Consider the following 17,277-nt stretch of genomic DNA (forward strand, 5'->3'; position numbering starts at 1 on the left):
AGTACTCTAGCTGCAGCATTTTGAATTAACTGAAGGCTTTTCAGGGAACTTTTAGGACAACCTGATAATAATGAATTACAATAGTCCAGCCTAGAGGAAATAAATGCATGAATTAGTTTTTCAGCATCACTCTGAGACAAGACCTTTCTAATTTTAGAGATATTGCGTAAATGCAAAAAAGCAGTCTTACATATTTGTTTAATATGCGCTTTGAATGACATATCCTGATCAAAAATGACTGCAAGATTTCTCACAGTATTACTAGAGGTCAGGGTAATGCCATCCAGAGTAAGGATCTGGTTAGACACCATGTTTCTAAGATCTGTGGGGCCAAGTACAATAACTTCAGTTTTATCTGAGTTTAAAAGCAGGAAATTAGAGGTCATCCATGTCCTTATGTCTGTAAGACAATCCCGCAGTTTAGCTAATTGGTGCGTGTCCTCTGGCTTCATGGATAGATAAAGCTGGGTATCATCTGCGTAACAATGAAAATTTAAGCAATGCTGTCTAATAATACTGCCTAAGGGAAGCATGTATAAAGTGAATAAAATTGGTCCTAGCACAGAACCTTGTGGAACTCCATAATTAAGCTTAGTCTGTGAAGAAGATTCCCCATTTACATGAACAAATTGTAATCTATTAGATAAATATGATTCAAACCATATTTCAGTGATCAATTAAACAGGTTGCATAAAAGTGAACATTCTTAATTTTCGATCTAAGATTAAATACATGGTTTTAATGCTTTTTCTTTTCACTTGTTTCACCGTTTGTGTTTCTGCAGCAGACGAATCCCAGTCAAAGCTGCAATTCTTCACTATGAATCATTCTCAAAATCAAAGCACCAAAGTGCCAGGTTATGTTCTCAAGCTTATCATTACAATCAAACAAAGAAATTATTATTATTATTATTATTATTATTATTATTATTATTATTATTATTATTATTATTATTTTAAACATTCAAGAACCACCAATTAAATTAAATCAATCAATTAAATGTAATGGTATAGATCTGAGATTATACAATGAAATGATACTTCTAACATTCGAGCCACCAAACACTAAACAGCTACCCTCCTCCATAGAGGGCTATTAATTTAAAAATTTGCATTGTTGTTTTGCCATGCATGCCTTGAATTTGTTCCAAACTGACAAGTAAGTATTCCTATTATATATGGTTGTTCTTTTCATATACAGTATATATATATATGTATGTATGTAATTACTCTAACAAAATTGATCTGATTTTCACCAAATTAGAACAGGACATCATAAATGAGAGCATCTCAGTTTCAATTTGAGCTTAATCAGGTTTCACAAACACACTACAAGTTATGCCCACTTCATGCAACAGATTCTTGATTATAGTCATTAAATAATAATAAAAAAAATCTCCCAGCAGCAGCATTTTTTTTTCATTTATTTATTTGTTGGCAGCAGCTGGCTCTTTTTCTTTTTGTAAAACTTCTGTCTTTAAACTTTCAAAGTAAAACTACCATCTGCCAAAATGTTTAGGTTAGCAACACAGCTGGTTGTTCTTATTTCCATATAGTACTGTGACAGAATTCAACAGTCATGCTTCAGTGAATACAGCCTGATTAAAGTGATTTAGTGAGAGGCTGTGGATCCTCATTGCACTAAGTGCACGTCGATGCTGCCAGTGAATGCTGTTGATGTTGGGGGCATGGCTACCTCAGTTCAGCAAGAACAAAAAACATTCTATTCTGGCCACAAGTTACTAATTTATCCCTCTAGTTAGTGATGGAAGTAATGAATGTGTCCTCATCTGAGAAATATTCTTTTTAGTTGAATAACTAATTTTTTATGCAATTGGGGGTGAGCACTGTAAAGCAGTTTCGTCTCTCCATTGTGGGTATTTTGTTTTATTCCCTTGCTCCCCTGTTGCTCATATTACTTACCCTGATTCGTCATATTAAAGCCCTTTTTGACATCCTCCTGTCCTTTTCAGTCATCAACAACCTCTGCTATCTGAAAGGCTTATCTCAATCATTACAGTTAATCAAAAGTCATGCAATTAAAGAAAACTATATGAAGTCCAGTAATGTATCATGATGAGTAGCACTGCACCACATGACGTACTGCTTCACAGCAATGTACCAAAAATATACCATGAGGATTTAACCGAGAGGATCCAGGTTTCCCTTGATGTCCTATTTGCCTAGTCGCACTGGGGGTTATGTCCACCTGACCACAGCATCATAACAAAATGTCACCTGTGTCGCCAGAGTCGCTTGACTGTCACTGAAGAAAATGGGTGTTGATGATGTGTAGCAAGCTGAACATGTTGAAAATACATGTGGCGTCTCATGCGACTCCAGAATGAAGCAACAGTGGGTTTTTGTTGTTGTTTTTTTGTTGTGGTGTGCCACAGTGTACCACAGAGGTTCATATGTCTGTGGCTGGCACAATGAGGTTGGATGGAAAAAGACTGATTGCGATTAGGGCATGAAAAGGAAAAGAGACAAACAGCTCCGATGCTGAAATTTGGAAAGCCGTCCTTGCAAAGAGCATCAAACATACAATATTAGAAATGTTTGGCTTATTTATTTATTTATTTGTTGTTGGTTTTTTTATTCTGCATTATAGCTGTGGACTACTTTGTGTGCAACAATATAGGTGAGCTAAAGACAAAAAGTGTGTTTATCAAATGCATCTTTATCAGGACATAAACAACAGAAAACTTCTCCACAGATGCTTATGTGGATATTAAAAGAGCCTGACACGATTTTTATGGATCGATTTACATAAGATAAAAGATGCAGACTGTATGGATATGTGTGCGCTGTATTGTGCATTCCAATGCTGCAAAATACTGAGAATATCTGGTAATATCTGGTAATTACCCACCCCCCATATAAAGCCATATAAAACCTGTCCTGCCCAAATAATTTGTAAAATAAGGGATTTATCAATCAGCCATACTGCATGCATGATAAGTTTTTCATGGAGGCAGATGAGGAAATATTTTGCAGCTTTTACATGCTGACCTGGATTCATCTTCATCAATAAAGAGAAACCAGACCCACATTTAACCCAAATGTTGCTGAATAAAATTAAGACAGTATTATCTGATGAGTAATAAAAACATTAAATCAAAATGTCCTGTCACTGATGTTTGGTCAGTGGTCCTGTGTTGTTTGCACTCACACTTGCCGTCTCACCTCTGCATGCCTTTGCTCCACAGAAAACTCATTTTGGAAATCAGTTGTGTTGTATGGGCCGCCTGAAGAGGAGGTACTGCTGGCCCACCACCACCAGATGGCGCCCTGCCTGGAGTGCGGGCTTCAGGCACGAGAGGGCGCTGCCGCCACGGACACAGCCGGGGGTGACAGCTGTCAGTCATCATCTCATGACAGCTGTCACCCATCAACACTTCATCATGCTACTCCATAAAACCCGGACGTCATCTCCACCTCGTTGCTGAGATATCTTCGACCTGTGAAGGTAATACTCTCAGCTGTTGTTGTGCTAAAACACAGAATTCTCTGAGTTGTTGCAGGAGTTCCTGAGGAGCCTAATGTTAACGGGACGCTAAGTTTGGGGAAACGTGACAAGTGACGCACGTCAGACTAAGTAGCCCTCAGTCTCTTACTGTGTTAGAGATGGAGGTGGAATCTCCACCTTTGTTGTTACTGGGTGTACACACACCCACATCTTATTGTCTCTGCTCCTCGCCAGCAGTAGCAGATCCGACACTCGGAGACGGTGGCCACCTGGGGACTCGGAACTTGGCTCCAGTATTCTCCGGGTTCGGTGGCGGAGGAAATCGTGTGGTTCCGGTTCTTCTCAGGACAGACGTCTTCTATCCTCGAGCCTACCCACACGTCACCTTTGTGATTGACTGTTTGCAAAATCTTATATTCCTCTGTATTGTGGTTGTGCTCATTCACGACAGTAAAGTGTTCATATTCGACTCTTTCATTGTCCGTTCATTTACGCCCCCTGTTGTGGGTCCGTGTCACTACACTTTCCCAACAGGATATCTCGGCCAACGTCATGGATCCCGAGGGGCGTCACCCATCTGTTGAACAGCCAATGGAAGAGCAGGGTGCACAGGCGTCTGCAGGAGGCGTGATTGGTGAGTTGCAGCAAATCCTCACCACCTTTACCGCTCGGTTGGATCTGATGACCAAGCAAAACGTCATCCTTAATCGCAGGATGGAGGCTCTCACCGCACAGGTGGAAGTGCGCGCTCAGGGCGCTGCTGCAGCTCCTCCTCCTGCCGACCCGGTGCAGGATATAAACGTTCCACTGGTCGTTCAACGAACCCCCCCACCGTCCCCTGAAGCATACATAAGTCCCCCAGAGCCGTACGGAAGTTGTGTGGAGACGTGCGCGGACTTTCTTATGCAGTGTTCACTCGTCTTTGCACAACGTCCCGTAATGTATGCGTCTTACGCCAGTAAGGTGGCTTATGTAATTAACTTGCTTCGTGGTGAGGCACGCGCTTGGGCTACGGCGCTTTGGGAGCAAAATTCACGGCTCCTTACCACTTATACTGGGTTTGTGAGGGAGTTCAGAACAGTTTTTGATCACCCTAACAGAGGAGAGACTGCTTCAACAGTGCTGCTGTCAATGAGACAGGGGCGCCGGAGCGCAGCCGAATATGCAGTCGACTTCCGCATCGCGAATGCGAGGTCCGGCTGGAATGACGTTGCGCTCCGCGTCGCCTTCATAAACGGACTGTCATCGGTCCTGAAGGAGCACCTGGTAGCAAAGGAAGAACCGCGGGATTTAGATGGGCTTATTGATCTCGTTATACGGTTGGACAATCGGTTGGAGGAACGCCGTCGGGAGCGAGACGAAGGACGAGGCCGGGTACTCGCCGTCCCTCTCCCTTCCGGTTCCGAAAGGGTTCCGCCCTCCCCACGCTCCACAGCCGCAGCTCTCCGTGGGGCAACAGCTCCCCCTGCTGACATTGCTAGGGAAACGCACAGGGCCAAAATGAGAACAGATGACAGAATGAGGAGGCTGGTCTGCGGAGAGTGTTTTCTCTGCAGCTCAAAAGAGCACATACAGAAAAACTGCCCCAAACGGCCAAAACGACAACACTCGCCCTTAGAGACTGGGCTAAGGGGGGGGTCATAACATTCACGTGGGACACACACATATTGCCACACGACTCCCAGTTACAATCCTGAGTGGGGATTTAACCCTTCAAGCCCCAGCACTGGTGGACACGGGGTCGGAAGGGATTCTGCTAGACAGCAGATGGGCTAGGGAGGTAGGGCTCCCTCTGGTGGCGCTCCCTTCACCATTGCAGGTGCGGGCACTAGATGGCACCCTTCTCCCTTTAATCACACACAAGACACAAGGAGGAGATCGAGTTTTTTGTGACTCCTTCTACCTCCCGCGTGAATTTGGGCTTCCCGTGGATGCTGAAGCACAATCCCCGGATTGATTGGCCGTCTGGGGTGGTGGTTCAGTGGAGCGAAACCTGCCATCAGGTGTGTTTAGGATCCTTGGTTCCTCCCGGTTTACATGCTAAGGAGGAGGTCAAAGTCCCTCCCAATCTGACAGCGGTGCCGGTTGAGTACCACGATCTTGCTGACGTCTTCAGCAAGGATCTGGCACTCACCCTTCCCCCGCACCGTCCGTACGATTGTGCCATTGATTTGATTCCAGGCGTGGAGTTTCCGTCCAGCAGGCTGTACAATCTCTCATGACCTGAGCGCGAATCAATGGAGACCTACATCCGGGACTCATTAGCTGCTGGGCTGATCCGGAATTCCACCTCCCCGATGGGTGCAGGTTTCTTTTTTGTGGGCAAGAAAGATGGCGGACTCCGTCCATGCATTGATTACAGGGGGCTGAATGAGATTACGGTTCGCAACCGATACCCGTTGCCGTTGTTAGATTCCGTGTTCACCCCCCTGCATGGAGACAAAATCTTTACAAAGTTGGATCTTAGGAATGCGTATCACCTGGTTTGGGTCCGGAAGGGAGACGAATGGAAGACGGCATTTAACACCCCGTTAGGTTACTTCGAGTACCTGGTCATGTCGTTCGGCCTCACTAACGCCCCCGCGACGTTCCAAGCTTTGGTAAATGACGTCTTGCGGGACTTCCTGCACCGATTCGTCTTCGTATATCTGGACGATATACTCATCTTTTCTCCGGACCCTGAGACTCATGTCCAGCATGTACATCAGGTCCTGCAGCGGTTGTTGGAGAACCGGCTGTTTGTAAAGGGCGAGAAGTGCGAGTTCCACCGTGCTTCTTTGTCCTTCCTGGGGTTTATCATCTCCTCCAACTCCGTCGCCCCTGATCCGGCCAAGGTTGCGGCGGTGAGAGATTGGCCCCAACCAACAAGCCGTAGGAAGCTGCAACAGTTCCTCGGCTTTGCAAATTTCTACAGGAGGTTCATTAAGGGCTACAGTCAGGGAGTTAACCCCCCGACAGCCCTGACCTCTCCAAAAGTCCCCTTCACCTGGTCGGATCGGTGCGAAGCCGCGTTCAAGGAGTTGAAACGACGGTTCTCGACTGCACCAGTTCTGGTGCAGCCCGACCCTAGCCGCCAGTTTGTGGTTGAAGTTGACGCCTCTGACTCAGGGATAGGAGCCATGCTATCCCAGAATGGAGAGACCGATAAGGTTCTTCACCCGTGTGCCTACCTTTCTCGCAGGTTGACCCCGGCCGAACGGAACTATGACGTCGGCAATCGAGAACTCCTTGTGGTGAAAGAGGCTCTTGAGGAGTGGAGACACCTGTTGGAGGGAGCGTCTGTGCCGTTCACGGTTTTCACCGACCATAGGAACCTGGAGTATATCAGGACCGCCAAGCGTCTGAACCCCAGGCAAGCCCGCTGGTCACTGTTCTTTGGACGTTTTGACTTCTGGATCACCTACCGTCCCAGGACCAAGAACCAGAGATCCGATGCCTTGTCCCGGGTACACGAAGACGAAGTCAAAACTGTGCTGTCGGATCCACCGGAGCCCATCATTCTGGAGTCCACTGTCGTGGCCACCCTCACCTGGGACGTGGAGAAGACCGTCCGGGAGGCCCTGACACGGAGCCCGGACCCGGGGACAGGTCCGAAGGACAAGTTGTACGTCCCACCAGAGGCCAGGGCTGCGGTCCTAGACCTCTGTCACGGTTCCAAGCTCTCCTGTCATCCAGGGGTGCGAAGGACTGTGGCGGTTGTCCGGCAGCGCTTCTGGTGGGCGTCTATGGAGGCCAACGTCTGGGAGTACATCCAGGTCTGCACCACCTGTGCCAGGGACAAGGCAGACCACAGGAGGTCCCAAGGACTGCTCCAGCCGCTTCCTGTGCCTCATTGCCCGTGGTCCCACATCGGCCTGGATTTCGTCACGGGCCTCCCACCGTCCCAGGGCAACACCACCATCCTCACGATAGTGGACCGATTCTCCAAGGCGGCCCACTTCGTGGCCCTCCCGAAGCTCCCAACGGCCCAGGAGACAGCGGACCTCCTGGTCCACCACGTCGTCCGTCTGCATGGGATACCCGTGGTGGAGGGAGAGGTCGGTGTGCCCTCGGTCCGGGCCCACCTGCGGAGGCGCCGTCGGGTGTGGCGCACCGCCCGTTCTGCCTTGTTGAAGGCCCGGACGAAGGCTAAGGCCCATGCACACCGCCGGCGGTCCCCGGCCCCTGCATACCAGGCCGGGCAGGAGGTGTGGTTATCGACGACGGACATCCCTCTCCAAGTGGACTCCCCTAAGTTGATGGACAGGTTCATCAGACCCTTCAAAATCCTCAAGATCCTCAGCCCTGCCGCAGTGAAGCTCCAAGTCCCAAGTCCCAGCTTCACTGCGGATCCATCCTGTTTTCCATGTGTCCAGATTGAAACCACACCACACCTCATCCCTCTGTGCTCCCGGTCCGGCGCCGCCTCCTGCCCAGATCATTGACGGGGAGCCAGCCTGGACAGTACGCCGGCTCCTGGACGTCTGTCGAATGGGCCGGGGGTTCCAGTATTTGGTGGACTGGGAGGGGTATGGACCTGAAGAACGCTCCTGGGTGAAGAGGAGCTTCATCCTGGATCCGGCCCTCCTGGCCGATTTCTACCGCCGACACCCCGATAAACCTGGTCGGGCGCCAGGAGGCGCCCGTTGAGGAGGGGGTCCTGTTGTGTGGGCCGCCTGAAGAGGAGGTACTGCTGGCCCACCACCACCAGATGGCGCCCTGCCTGGAGTGCGGGCTTCAGGCACGAGAGGGCGCTGCCGCCACGGACACAGCCGGGGGTGACAGCTGTCACTCATCATCTCATGACAGCTGTCACCCATCAACACTTCATCATGCTACTCCATAAAACCCGGACGTCATCTCCACCTCGTTGCCGAGATATCTTCGACCTGTGAAGGTAATACTCTCAGCCGTTGTTGTGCTAAAACACAGAATTCTCTGAGTTGTTGCAGGAGTTCCTGAGGAGCCTACTGTTAACGGGACGCTAAGTTTGGGGAAACGTGACAAGTGACGCACGTCAGACTAAGTAGCCCTCAGTCTCTTACTGTGTTAGAGGTGGAGGTGGAATCTCCACCTTTGTTGTTACTGGGTGTACACACACCCACATCTTATTGTCTCTGCTCCTCGCCAGCAGTACCAGATCCGACACTCGGAGACAGTGGCCACCTGGGGACTCGGAACTTGGCGGCTCCAGTATTCTCCGGGTTCGGTGGCGGAGGAAATCGTGTGGTTCCGGTTATTCTCAGGACAGACGTCTTCTACCCTCGAGCCTACCCACACATCACCTTTGTGATTGACTGTTTGCAAAATCTTATATTCCTCTGTATTGTGGTTGTGCTCATTCACGACAGTAAAGTGTTCATATTCGACTCTTCATTGTCCGTTCATTTACGCCCCCTGTTGTGGGTCCGTGTCACTACACTTCCCAACAAGTTGGGAAGGTTAATATAAAATATCCTTTTAATCAGCAGCAAATGAGCATTCACTCCACAGAAATCTGGATTTTATATTTGCATTGCTTGGTGGTCCCATGCCACAGAAGAACCTCATGTACCATCTTCCAGTTCTGTGGAGTTTGTTTGTTGTTTAGAGATTGCATTGGTTTTTCTGTTTTCACTCTTTTACATTCATAATCCTTCAAAGTTAAATCTTGATCCAGAATCCAGATCATCTTCTAGGGGAGGTGATGGTCTAGTGGTTAAGGTGTTGGGCTTGAGTCCAGAAGATCAAGGGTTCAAATCCACGCCTGACTGGAAAATCACTAAGGGCCCTTGGGCAAGGCCTTTAATCCCCTATTGCTCCCGGTGTGTAGTGAGCACCTTCTATGGCAGCACCCTGACATCGGGGTGAATGTGAGGCATAATTGTAAAGTGCTTTGAGCGTCTGATGCAGATGGAAAAGCGCTATATAAATGCAGTCCATTTACCATTTACCATTTATCTTCAAAATTCAGTGGAGTCTTCCATACCCTAATACAGTGGTATGTAAAAGTTTGGGCACCCCTGACGATTTCCATGATTTTCCTTTATAAATCATTGGTTGTTTGGATCAGCAATTTCAGTTAAATATATCATATAGCAGACAAACACACTGATATCTGAGATGTGAAATGAAATTTCTAGTATTTACAGAAAGTGTGCAATAATTATTTAAACAAAATTGTGCAGGTGTATAAATTTGGGAACCCTTGTCATTTTACTGATTTGAATACATTTAGCACTAATTATTGGAACACAAAATTGTTTTGGTAAGCTTACACAGGTGAATCCAATCATGAGAAAGGGTATTTAAGGTGGCCTTTTCCAAATGTTTCTCCTCTTTGCATCTCTTCTAATGAGTGGCAACATGGGAGCCTCTAAACAACTCTCAAATGACCTGAAAACAAAGACTGTTCAAAATCATGGTTTAGAGGAAGGATACAAAAAGCTATCTCAGAGATTTCAGCTGTCAGTTTCCACAGTGAAGAACATAGTGAGGAAATGGAAGATGGCAGGCCAAGAAAAATCTCAGATAAGCTGAAGCGAAGGATGGTGAGAACAGTCATAGTCAACCCACAGACCTGTTCCAAAGACCTACAACATGATCTTGCTGCAGATAGTGTCTCTGTGCATCCTCCATACAGCACACTTTGCACAAAGAGATGCTGTATGGGAGAGTAATGCAGAGGAAGCCTTTTCTGCATACACGCCGCAAACAGAGTCACTTGAGGTATGCCAAAACACATTTGGACAAGCCCGCTTAATTTTGGAATAAGGTGCTGTGGACTGATGAAACTAAAATTGAGTTATTTGGACATAACAAGGGATGGTATGCATGGCTGAAAAAGAACACAGCATTCCAAGAAAAACACTTGCTACCTACAGTAAAATTTAGAGGTGGTTCCACCATGCTGTGGGGCTGTGTGGCCAGTGCAGGTACTGGTAATCTTGTTAAAGTTGAGGGTCACATGGATTCCAGTCAATATCAGCAGATTCTTAATAACTGACCTTAGTCTGTGAAGAAGACTCCCCATTTAAATGAACAAATCGTAATCTATTAGATAAATATGATTCAAACCATGGCAGCGCAGTGCCTTTAATACCTATGGCATGCTCTAATCTCTGTAATAAAATTTTATGGTCAACAGTATCAAAAGCAGCACTGAGGTCTAACAGGACAAGCACAGAGATGAGTCCACTGTCTGAGGCCATAAGAAGATCATTTGTAACCTTCACTAATGCTGTTTCTGTACTATGATGAATTCTGAAACCTGACTGAAACTCTTCAAATAGACCATTCCTCTGCAGATGATCAGTTAGCTGTTTTACAACTACCCTTTCAAGAATTTTTGAGAGAAAAGGAAGGTTGGAGATTGGCCTATAATTAGCTAAGATAGCTGGGGCAAGTGATGGCTTTTTAAGTAATGGTTTAATTACTGCCATCTTAAAAGCCTGTGGTACATAGCCAGCTAATAAAGATAGATTGATCATATTTAAGATTGAAGCATTAATTAATGGTAGGGCTTCCTTGAGCAGCCTGGTAGGAATGGGGTCTAATAGACATGTTGATGGTTTGGAGGAAGTGACTAATGAAAATAACTCAGACAGAACAATCGGAGAGAAAGAGTCTAACCAAATACCAGCATTACTGAAAGCAGCCAAAGATAACAATATATCTGTTGTGTGGGCCGCCCGAAGAGGAGGTACTGCTGGTCCAATGCCAGAGGGTGCAGCCACCTCCAGGAACTTGAGTTGACAGCTGTCACTTATCACCTCATCACACCTCACCCATGAAAGCCTGGAGAAGACACCACATCGTCAAATTGTCAAACCGTTCAGGTAGACACTCAGCCGTTGTGTGTAATTCAGCTAAGCTAAGTTGTGACGTATTTTGCATCTGAGCTGGTAGCTGTTGAACTGTGCTTTTGAGTTTGCAGCTCTTTCCACTGTCTGCCGAGTTGGAGGGAGTTGGTAAGAGTTGGCGTTCCCGCTCTACACTCTTACACTCGTTGAGTGGAGGCTGCACATATAACTCAAGGAAGTAGTGAGATCAGGAGGTGGTGTTTTCTCCCAAAAGGAATTACTTGCTGACTGTTTTACTGGGTGTGTACACACACACCCACTATTAACTGTTTCTGTTTCCTGCCAGCAGTACCCGATCTGACAGCTGGAGATGGTGGCCACCTGGGGACTCAGGACTTGGCAGCTCCAGGGTGTTCCAGATCCGTTGGCGGTGGAAATCGTGTGGGTCCCGACTCTTCTCTGGACGGGCGTCTCCTATCCTCGAGCCTGCCCACATGACACCAACTTCATAACTGACTGTAGTATTGAATTGTATCTGTATCCCTTGTGCACGTTTCACAACATTAAATTGTTACATTGTATTTCCATTGACCATTCATTTATGCCCCCTGTTGTGGGTCCGTGTCATCACAATTTTCACAACAGGATTTCTCGGCCAACGTCATGGATCCCGAGGGGCGTCAACCATCAGGTGAACCACCAATGGAAACACAGGGTGCACAGGGGCCGGCAGGAGGCGTATTAGGTGAGCTGCAGCAAATCTTAACCGCCTTCACTGCTCGGTTGGACTTGGTAACCGAGCAGAACGTTAAACTCAATCGGAGGATGGAGGCTCTCACCGCTCAAGTGGAAGCGCACGCGCAGGGTGCTGCTGCGGCACCTCCTCCTGCTGCCCGAGTGCCAGATACAGATATTCCAGTGGTTGTTCAACGAACCCCCCCCCCCCCCCCGTCCCCTGAAGCATACATAAGCCCCCCGGAGCCGTACGGAGGCTGTGTCGAGACGTGCGCTGACTTTTTAATGCAATGTTCGCTCATCTTTCCACAGCGTCCTGTTGTGTACGCGTCGGATGCCAGCCGGGTGGCTTATGTTATAAATTTGCTTCGAGGAGAGGCACGCGCCTGGGCTACGGCGCTCTGGGAGCAGAATTCACGGCTCCTAACAACATATACTGGGTTTGTGCGGGAGTTCAAACAAGTGTTTGATCACCCCAATAGAGGTGAGACCGCTTTGAACGTGCTGCTGTCAATGAGACAGGGGCGTCGGCGTGCAGCCGAATATGCAGTCGACTTCCGCATCGCGGCTGCGAGGTCCGGCTGGAATAATGCTGCACTCCGCACCGCCTGCGTAAACGGACTGTCTCCGGTCCTGAAGGAGCATCTGCTGGCGAAGGATGAACCACAGGATTTCGATGGGCTTATTGATCTGGTTATACGGATAGACAACTGACTGGAGGAACATCGTTGGGAGCGAGGCGAAGGGCGTGGCCGGGCAAGAGTCATCCCTCTCCCTTCTGGGTCCGAAAGGGTGCCGCTGTCCCCCCGCTCCACTGCCACAGAGCTCCGTGTGGCAACAGCTCCCCCTGCTGATGATGCTATGGACACAAGCAGGGCTAAAGTAAAATCAGAGAATAGACAACGGACGCTGGCCCGTGGGGAATGCTTTTTCTGTGGCTCGAGTGAGCACATACAGAAGAATTGCCCCGAGCGGTTAAACTACAACGCCTGCCCTTAGAGACTGGGCTAAGAGTGGGCCATAACAATCACGAGGGGAAACCCCGAAAATCCGCACGCATCCCAGTGGCGATCCTGAGTGGGGATCTCACCCTTCACGCCCCAGCACTGGTGGACACGGGGTCAGAGGGGAATGTTAATTGTAACACCGTCTACCTCCCGGGTGATTTTGGGTTATCCTTGGATCCTTGTAATAGCTAAGGAGGAGGTTCAAGTCCCCCCCAATCTCGCCGCGGTGCCAGCTGAGTACCATGATATTGCTGACGTCTTCACCAAGGATCTGGCACTCACGCTGCCCCCGCATCGTCCGTACGATTGTGCCATTGATTTGGTATCGGGCGCTGAGTACCCGTCCAGTAGGTTGTACAACCGCTCACGTCCGGAACGCGAATCAATGGAGACCTACATCCGGGACTCCCTAGCTGCCGGGTTGATCCAGAATTCCACATCCCCGATGGGGGCTGGTTTCTTTTTTGTGGGCAAGAAGGACGGCGGACTCCGTCCATGCATTGATTACAGAGGGCTGAACGAGATCACGGTTCGCAACCGATACCCGTTACCTCTGCTAGATTCAGTGTTCACGTCCCTGCATGGAGCCCAAATCTTTACAAAACTGGATCTCAGGAATGCGTATCACCTGGTTCGGATCCGGAAGAGAGACGAGTGGAAGACGGCATTTAACACCCCGTTAGGTCATTTTGAGCACCTGGTCATGCCGTTCGGCCTCACCAATGCGCCCGCAACATTCCAGCCCGCGACATCCCGGATCGGTGCGAAGCCGCGTTTAAGGAGTTGAAACGTCGGTTCTCAACTGCACCAGTTCTGGTGCAGCCTGACCCCGATCGCCAGTTTATAGTTGAAGTGGATGCCTCTGACTCAGGGATAGGAGCTGTGCTGTCCCAGAGTGGGGAGTCCGATAAGGTTCTCCATCCTTGTGCCTACTACTCCCGCAGGTTCACTCCGGCTGAAAGGAACTATGACGTCGGCAATCGGGAACTTCTGGCGGTGAAAGAGGATCTTGAGGAGTGGAGACACCTTCTGGAGGGAGCCACAGTCCCCTACATGGTTTTCACGGACCATCGGAACCTGGAATGCATCCAGACCGCTAAGCGTCTGAACCCCAGGCAAGCCTGTTGGTCACTGTTCTTCGGTCGGTTTGACTTCCAGATCATGTATCGCCCCGGGACCAAAAACCAACGGTCAGATGCACTGTCCCGGGTGCATGAAGAGGAAGTCAAGTCAGAGCTGTCGGATCCACCGGACACCATAATCCCCGAGTCCACTGTCGTCGCAACCCTCACCTGGGACGTGGAGAAGACCGTCCGGAAGGCCCTGACATGACACCCGGACCCCGGAGATGGACCTAAGAACAGACTATACGTCCCACCAGAGGCCAGGGCTGCGGTCTAGGACTTCTGTCATGGTTCCAAGCTCTCCTGCCACCCAGGGGTGCGAAGAACCGTGGCAGTGGTCCGGCAGCGCTTCTGGTGGGCGTCTCTGGAAACTGACATCCGGGAGTACGTCCAGGCCTGCACCACCTGCGCCAGGGGCAAGGCTGAACACAGGAAGGCCCAAGGACTCCTCCAGCCGCTGCCAGTGCCTTGTCGCCCCTGGTCCCACATCTGCCTGGACTTCGTCACGGGTCTCCCTGCGTCCCAGGGAATGACAACCATCCTGACGATAGTGGAATGGTTCTCCAAGGCGGCCCATTTCGTGGCCCTCCCGAAGCTCCCGACGGCCCAGGAGACTGCAGACCTCCTGGTCCACCACGTCGTGCGTCTGCATGGTGTCCCCACGAACATAGTCTTGGATCGTGGTCCCCAGTGGTTAATGACGTCTTGCGGGACTTCCTGCATTGGTTCATCTTCGTATACCTGGACGATATCCTCATCTTCTCCCCGGATCCTGAGACCCATGTGTTGGAGTTATTCTGTAGATACACTGTTTTATTTTATCATGCATGTTTTGTGTTCTCTGCTCTGGTAGAATGTAGTTCTCTCTGCTCTGATAAAGTGTACTGTACTGATGTGATGGGTGAAGGTTACTTAAGATATGTGACATGACGTGCTTCTGCAAGTTGTGGTATCTCTGTGTGCACGCTAAGCTCTTTTTCAGGACATGTGAAGATGACCCAGGCAGAATGCAGCCATAAGTGGAGCAGTGAGATAAAGAATAGAGAATTGAATGTTCCAACCACAGTGTGATTATGATACATTAGTCCTTGTGTCAGAAGAAGTGTGATTAATCGTTAGATGTCTTAAACACATCTTAATCGAGCCCAAGATTAAAAAGGTTCTGAAAGTCCTGAATGTATTGTGCAATCAGCGGTTCTGCGGCAACAGCTCACGCGCTATCACTCCTCCCCTTAGGAGCTGTACCGCCCATGTATGTAGGGAAGTCCTAAATAAAAGAGCAGGAGCGCAGGCCAGACTTTAGTGTAGCTTTGGTGTACAGCCTGACTTGCACTCCTCGCGAGCTAAAATTGACTTTCTGTCTCACTGGTGTTTCTTGACTCTGTTTGTCTTGTTAAAGGTTTTAAGAATGTTTGGAGGAGAAAATACCCAACATTGACTGGGGGCTCGTCCGGGAGCTCAACAATACCGGAGGTGTCCGGCGGGGGTCGCCAAGTCCAGACGTAAATCCTTGGCCAAGGTCCGATCGATTGATCGTGTCTGCAATTGTCGACCGCCGTTGGCATCGTCTGGTTGACGAGATTTTCCCGAAGAAGACAGACAGGAAGTCGAGTCAGTGAGTAAAATTTCTTTGTGACAGTACTGAATGAGTGGTGATCAGATCACATAAACAGTTAAATTCCGCAAGCGATGATACAGAATCGTCTGTTAATGAAACACAGTTAAACTCTGTAAGGAGGTCGGACTCCTCTACGATGGCGAGGAACGCATGTAGTTAAATTCCGAAGGAGGGTGCGGACTCCTCTGTTTATATACGCGTACCGGTAGGGGATAAATGTGATCACATAAACAGTTAAACTCCGTAAACAATGGCGTGGAATCATCTGTTAATGTAAAGCAGTTAAACTCCGCGAGGAGGGCGGACTCCTCTACGGTTAGCGAAGGACGCACGTAGTTAAATTCCGGAAGGAGGGTACGGACTCCTCTGTTTTAATACGTAAAGGAAATACCGGTTAGAAATAAGTGCACAGTGAAAAGGCAGTTAAACGTCGCACGGATGGTGGACTCCCCTAATGCAGGACATTAGTTAAATTCCACGGGAGGGCGAGCTCCCCTGGCCTAAGAATACGCGTACGGTTATTAAAAGTGTTTCTATGTATTTGTGTAAATAAAATAACTGTGTGTGAGTGTAATAAAGGTGACTGAGTGAGAGTGTGGAGTCACTTCGACTCCCCTCTATGAAAATCTCACAGGAAAGTAAGTAGTAAGTTTTGAGAAGAAGCAAAGGCAAGGCCTTCCCGTGCCCTCCGGGGTGGCGAAAGGGAACGCACTTCTCAGAATAGTTGATTACTACCCTGTGATTGTAACAACACCAGTGGATTAGGACCCTGTAGGGGCAAAACCATCACTGGTCTAAAACGTTCTGAAAACACAAAATGGGAAAATGTAACAGTAAAAATGAGAGACCTAAGTCCCGGGACGATCTAAAAACAAAAGATTGGATATACATGAATAAAATGGATTCAAATTCAACAAAACACTTAGATAAGTGGATAAAAGATCATGGATTTGATGGACGCCTGCAGAAAGAGTCATTAACTAAACTAAAGAACAGTATTGAGAAAAAGTGTGGAACAAGTAAAAAAAAAAATTGAAGAAAAAAAAAAGAAGGTCAAGGTGAAATTGTAGCATGGGAAAGAGAAGTTGAGAAACGAAAGAAGGGCCTTAGAGAAGCAAAGGAAAGACAGAAAGAAACAGTAAATGATACGAAGGAGCAGGGGAACGTGATGTTTCACAGACAAGAAGATAATGAGACAGGGCCTGCGGCTCCAAAAGTAGAAATGGTAGTAAAATTGGATACTACAAAACACAGTTAGCCAGAAGCTGAAATAAAGGAGAATAAACTCTATCCAGATTTACCACAGGGACAACCCCCATCATATGTAGACCCTACACAACACGTCATGAGAACACGATCCAAAACACCAAAAGATGAAGAAAAACAACCTGGACCATCAGCCCCACCGGCTGATCAGGAACCAGGTGGATCAGGAGTCTATCCAATGATTCATGTGGCAAATCCACATACGTCAGGACCAAGAACTATTCTTGTGTACCGAACTTGGACACAAGCAGACGTTAAGGCAGCTGTGGAAGGTGTAACTCCCCCACGAGAAGATGTAG

Source organism: Thalassophryne amazonica, chromosome 7 (assembly GCF_902500255.1).
Source record: "Thalassophryne amazonica chromosome 7, fThaAma1.1, whole genome shotgun sequence".
Classification (NCBI taxonomy): Eukaryota; Metazoa; Chordata; class Actinopteri; order Batrachoidiformes; family Batrachoididae; genus Thalassophryne; species Thalassophryne amazonica.